Source organism: Pocillopora damicornis, chromosome 4, assembly GCF_964200805.1.
Source record: "Pocillopora damicornis chromosome 4, jaPocDami1.2, whole genome shotgun sequence".
Lineage (NCBI taxonomy): Eukaryota > Metazoa > Cnidaria > Anthozoa > Scleractinia > Pocilloporidae > Pocillopora > Pocillopora damicornis.
Window position 1 is genome coordinate 27,292,787 of NC_142673.1, and position 6,547 is coordinate 27,299,333.

Sequence of the window (6,547 nt, forward strand, 5' to 3'; positions counted from 1 at the left end):
ACGTTAATGTAGTCATTCTACCTTCATTTTATTCTTCAATCAAGTAGAATCGAATCTGCAAGGCGAAAGTTCAACTTTTCAATGAAGAGGATATCATGTTTCTCTGTTGTGAGATCGTGGGCAAGGTACGGTAAGAGACGAACAGGACAAGCAAGAGTCAAGACTCAAGAGAAGCATGAGGGAAAAGAATAAGCATGGGAAGACATGCAAAAATTCGTCTTGCAATCAATGATTTTGTAAAACATGGTTTTTAAAATCTAGCAATAATCAAAAAAGATAACTTTCTTAACTTTGAGTAAATACATAGATTGCGTTTCTGTGGCGAGGAAAACAGCTCATCTTTGTAACAGCCCGAAATCCGGCGTAAAAACCGGAGAAAAATAAGAGGGCGGATCAGTAACAAGTAAATAAGTAAACAAGTAAATAAAACCACATTAGTTTCTGGAAATACGTTGAAATAAAATTTTTAGAGCTCTCAAAAGTCAAAGCTGCAAAAGGCGCTTTTTTGACCTCTTGCGACATCGAAATTTCAAAAGTTGAATAGCCCGGTCCTCGTATCACACCGCATGCAGCAAAAAATATTTTGTATTCTTTAACTGTATGATATATAAGGTGTATAGAATTCATTTCAATTTTGATACTCGTTTACTCAGAGGCTCGTCATAATTTATTTAAAAACACTCGTTGGACAGCTTTCTGAAATTGGTCAAAAGTACTCTTTCTTTCTTGGTTGATATTGCTCAATTCCAGACCAGACCATTAAAAACTCCGCTTGATTTCTGCTAATTAGATGTTTGGCTGCAGAAAAATGTTAAAAAATCTTGCACTTATTGATTTTCATCGCCGAGGTGAATTCAAACTTTTAGCGGTATTGCTAGCGTGACAGCCGATTATGCAAATTAGTTCATTGAGCAACCTCCGACCGTTTTATATAAGTAGCTCAATAAATCTTAGATTTTAACCATTTTAAGTAGAAAATATAGTAGGACAGAGCTTTAAGACCACACCGATTAATACCACCGCCTCTCTCAAACACTCTTCGTCTACATCAGACGCGGACGCCTCTATCAAGTGGTCGTCTTCGTCGTCTGCGTCTGTGGCATCATCCAATTCTTTTTGTATTTTAGATCGCTGTTTAAGGCACAATCTCGAGAAGAAACCCTGAATCTGTATGTTGGATAAGCACTCTGTTCTATCAAACATTCTCTCTCCAACTATTGTGCAAGCAGTTCGCATATCCTTCGCTACTTTTTCTGGGTTTGGTTTCTGCCAGTGTCTCATCCGATATTAAATTTCTGTGTCAAGTACTGCCTGACGTTTTGCGAAAGCTGTTCACTTGCTCCTCTCTTATGAAGAGCCCATCCCATGGGAAGTTGTGAAGCACTTGTCAAGGGTTCTGTGGCCACTGCAACCAGTTCAGTCGAACTTTCACCCTCTAATGACAATGACTGAAAGTGATGAACCCACTACCTCTTCACTTTGTCATAAAGACTTTAAGTCATGCTCGCAGGCATAGGACTTACATGATGAACTAGCTAGTTCATATGGAGGTCAAAGTCAGCCTGTGTCTTAAAATCTTCATCGCAACCGGGTTCAGGGCATTGATAGGAACTACCGTCGTTGCCATCATTGCTTTCTCCTGCTGATGCAATTCGTCGAGCAGTAGTGAGGAAAAATGGAATCTCCTCCACCAGATCCGTCTTTTTTCTGTGGAAAAATTGCAATTTTAATTTTACTGAATAAACTTTTCAGGCCCAACATTAAACGCTCTCCAAACGTGCAGGTCCTCTTGTGTAAACTCAAAGCTGTGTAAGTTGCTGAAATTGGCAATCTTGTTAATTTATAGGGTTCAGTTCTTTTCCTGGACTACACACACTGTCGCCGTCGTTCCCCTGACCGGTTTCTCTTTCAATGCGGCATGTATGCTTTTGGCAGAAACAGCATTATGGCTTTCGTTGCAGTATCTCCTGATTGACGCTTTTACCAGACACAGATTCCTGTCACATATTTTTTCCAGCCTGTGGCTAAGAATCGGATCGTACCTCACGAGTTCGATTGCCAGGCGATATCCGAGCTCTCGTAGAGATGATACCAGCTTACTGTTGTGATAGCAACCTGCTTCATCCGATCTTAGAAAGGCCTTTATTATTCCTGAATTTTGTAACTTTATGGTGACAAAGAGATTTTCTAAGACTGACAGCACTGAAAACCAGTCTTGTTTTCAGCTGTTAAGAAGGCATACGTATCAGGTTACTTCCGGGCTTTCCTCCTGTCTCAAATCATTCTGCTTGCTTTTCCCAGAACTTCATCGCTGTGAACTTCATTGTCCAGTCAACTATTATAAATGTTTCATCTCTCTTCAAAGTATCGACAATTTGCCGCTTGTACCAATCCTGGTTCTCTGCTCTCAGGATATGCCCTCTCTTTTCAAAGATCTTAGCGGCAGCATTTTTTGCTTCATACAGATAGTCTTCCGCTTGAAACATACCCAGTTGCATTGTGTACTCAGAAATAGCGCCTTTTACTTCTTCAAGAACATTTTTCAGTTTCTCACAATCCTCACACTTCACTTTGTGACTGTGACTGCATATTTTCTGAAAGTCAGTGTCACCAGCAGCGCTCAGTGCAAAGACCCCACAGTGATCGGCACATTTGCTATTATCCTCTTTGCAATGATTACGGTATGTAGTCTTCAAATACAACTTGCTCTTCCGAAGCCTCTCGCCAACTTCTTTACACCAATCGTTTTCTGCTCCCAAGCGTTCCAATTCGTCTATAATTTGGAGAAAATCCTTGAAACCATCCGCTCCCTCAGCTGCATTATTCTCTAAACCTCTACAGAACGCCATACGTCATAGAAATGGCCTTTGACATTTGCAATCAAATTGACAGAATACCGGCTCCTTACCCCTTTGGAATCGCTACCAGGGTGTGTCAGATACTGGTATGCTGAACTTTGGCGCCAGAACTTCCCATAAGTGTGCCTATGCTTTGCGCAGACCCACATTTTGCCATGACTGAATCTTTTTCATCGAACAGGCCAGCCCTTGCAAAGATAAGCTCTCATTCTGTGACACTCTCTTTTGACAAATGGATTAAGCAGAGATTACTCTCTATTGAGTCAGTACTCTGAGGCAAGTTAAACAAACCGGAAACTCCTCGTGAGTCTCCGAACGAAGTTTCTGAGGAACGCGACTGAAAACAGGACTTCTTGTTGCGAATACCGCTTCAAGAATTTAGTGTTATTAATCACAAGCAAACCAGTACTGAAAGAGACATGTGAATTACAGCTAATAAAATTACGCGCTTTACAACATAGATATAGCTAATTGTTGGAAAAATGAGGTGACACGTAACGTAATAATTTATTTCCTCAAAAACCGCGGGGTCCTTTTCCACAAGAACTCTCTAGAGTTCTGAATAGGAACTTTCATAAAGACAGGTGTGCAGACAAAATTTCTTTTATTCCTACCGACCAGAATTCTGATCCAAAAGGCGAGGTTATCGCTTCTATATTACGAAGGGAGAAGCAATTCAGGATAATTACACAATTGAATAACGTGACAGTGGTCACGGTGTATTTCAGTGTGTGGTGTTTTCGCCAGTTACATCAAATAGAATCCTGTAGTTTGGTTTTGAAATTTTCATACAGGTTTGAATAGTGTAAGCTGTCAGAACTTAAACATGAAATAAAAGAAGCCAAATTTTTAAAAAAGAGTTTGCGAGCGCTAATCAAATTATGATATTCGACTGATACGTTGTTGTTGACGTCTTTCGTCACGAGATAGTAAAATTTGTCAAATTTTGGCCTATTAAAATGTTTAAAGTATTAATCGGTGTGGTCTTAAAGCTCTATTTACTTATTACCAAAGATAATTTATGGAGCAAAGCTTGAGGGAAAACTTTTTTTGCGATGCGAAATACCCTGGACCGCTCTTACAGAGATCGCCACTTAAACGGACAAAAAATTTTGCCGATAGTCGTTAAAAATTTAATCGTGAAAAAAATGTTTACTTTTAATCTCAACGGAATGGAGTCAACTGTTAGCCGTAAAATGGCTGACACTTAAACGGAGAAACGTAACCAACTTAAAGAACAAATCCTGAATTGCCGCTCTGGACTTTCCAAAATCTGTCCACCTGTTTTAGTATAATCAATATATGCCCAGATTCAGGATGCCAATTCTAAACTTTTCAACCATTTGCACCAAATTAAGGCCCAAAAACTGGACCAACTTATCGGTCCTCACATTACTCGCGACTCATCGCCTGAAATCCTCAAAACTGCAGTGACCATTCCAGAAAAACCGAATAGGATATAAAATCCGAAAAATGGCAGGCATTTCTTCCGCAAACCGAAAACCAACTGCCAGAAAAACGAAAACCCGCAAACTGATACAGACACCAAAATCAAAAACCCAGTTATTCAGCGCAAAAACTGAAAACCCGATCTAAAAAATGGCCAAAACCGAAAAACCGCAATGACCGAAAACCCCCAAACCGAAAACCTCAAAGCCCTCTTTAGTAAAGGGAGTAAGTTCCTACATAAACTGTAATGCTGCGTCGGTGGGAGAGTAAAACAGTGTAATTTCGTATCATCAACTGAGTTGATATCGTAAATTAGCCGCCGTAAAGAGTTTCAAAGCTGTCGTTTCGAGCGTGAGTCCTTCTTCATAGCCAACGACGTAGGGCTAACGCTCGAAACGTCAGCTTTGAGACTCCTTATTACGGTGGCCAATTTACGCAATCAACTGAGTTGATAATACTGAATTATCCTCCTCAAGTAGTTAGTAGTAGTAGACTTCATTTAACGAGGGTAACTATTGACCGTAATCACACCGACGAACTCATTGCCCTCGTCGTTCTCCAAAATCATTCTCCAAAATGCTGGTTGAGATATGAAAGTACGTATATTTGTTACTTAGAAAGCTTATACTGCCACTCTTATAAAGATCCCTCCCTTACTTGGTAAGTTGCAATATTGCAAACCAAAAAACTAACATGCTACATGTACATACACTAAGATATTAAGCTTTGTTCACTTTACTAAAATGGCATATACAACGTCCTTTTACCAAGTTAGTTCTAACACGTTGTTTTGAAACATTAATTATTTGATGTGTCTCTGTGTATAAAAACGCATTCATGCTGAGATATATTTATTTCATGCAGTGTGGATCAGTGAAATTAATTCTTGTGTACAAATCTTAAACGACTAAACATTACTGAGCCACCCCCCACCACTACTCTATTCTTCATGTGCAGGCAACGGCGTAACCTCTGCAGACATGTGGGACGTGGAAAGACAAGTAGTTTGAGGCTGGAACACAGCTGGCATTCATTTGGTAGATCATAAATCGGTAGCTCCTCCCCATAGTTCCACACCTTTAACACCGCCAGCTGCACGAGTCTTGAAACTTGTCCGTCAGGTGTACTGATAACGCTCTCAATTATTGTCCATCTCCACCTGTTGTGGTGTTAAAGGAAAATATTCTGATGGAGATATCAAAATTTTACTCAAAGTGTCATGGTCCTTCAAAACAATTCCTGGCTATAACCTTGCTAGGTAACCACTGGAGAATCCAAGTTCTGCATCATTAGCTTGGGATTTATTCAGAGACGGGATGATAACCTTATCGAGGGGTTCAAACAAAAACTTGACTTCAACTTGAATCATAGGACTGGAGCTCAGCTTAATGACATCTTACCAAATAGTCTGGTGGCTATCTGATTTTGGCAATCTTTGAAGGAGACGCTCAGCGAACTCTAAACAGGCTTTTTCATACTTAAGATACCACGGGAGAGTTTCATGATAATATGTCCACCTTGTATCAGTTAATGTTTGAGGAAGGGGTGACTCTTTACTTTGAATACCAAGAGAAATATACATAACCTTGTATTGGCTTGGACGCTTATGATGGTGCCAAGATATTTTATAGAGCAACTAAAACATACGGGTTGCTCATGTCACCCTTGGCCCCAAACCCGGCCTGGCACATTCTTCTCAGCATAATGTTTGGTACATGTGGGTAGCATCCTACAAAAAATATCTCCTTTCCAAAAATTCTGGCGTTATTAGCTAAAAGGCCGTTTACTTTTCCCTTTTGGGTAGAGGCATTGTCGCCAACCAACCCCGAAACATCGGTAATATCATGTTCATTTTTTATAACATGGTTATCCACATCAGAGTGGTGTTTTCCCACTTCCTCCTAGGCTGTTTGCAAGGACATAAGCTCTTGGCTTGCTCTCTATTGGACACCAGGTCTGAACACCCATTATGTGCCTCTCTTCTCTTCCTTTGTGGGAATACCCCTTTTTGGCGATTTCACTGTTGCCTTACAATTTCTTTTTCAGTTTTGAGGAAGCAAATCTTGTCCCCCTTAGCTTGTGTCTGACTTGTTTTTCCTTTTTTTTAGTAGAAGTCAGATATTTTTGACACTTCTCAAGTTGAGTTTGAAGCCTCAACACGTTCTTTTTCAATTGGATGTTCCTTCCTTTTACAAATACTGAAATTGTGAAAAGGTTACACAATAAAAACTAGCTAAATT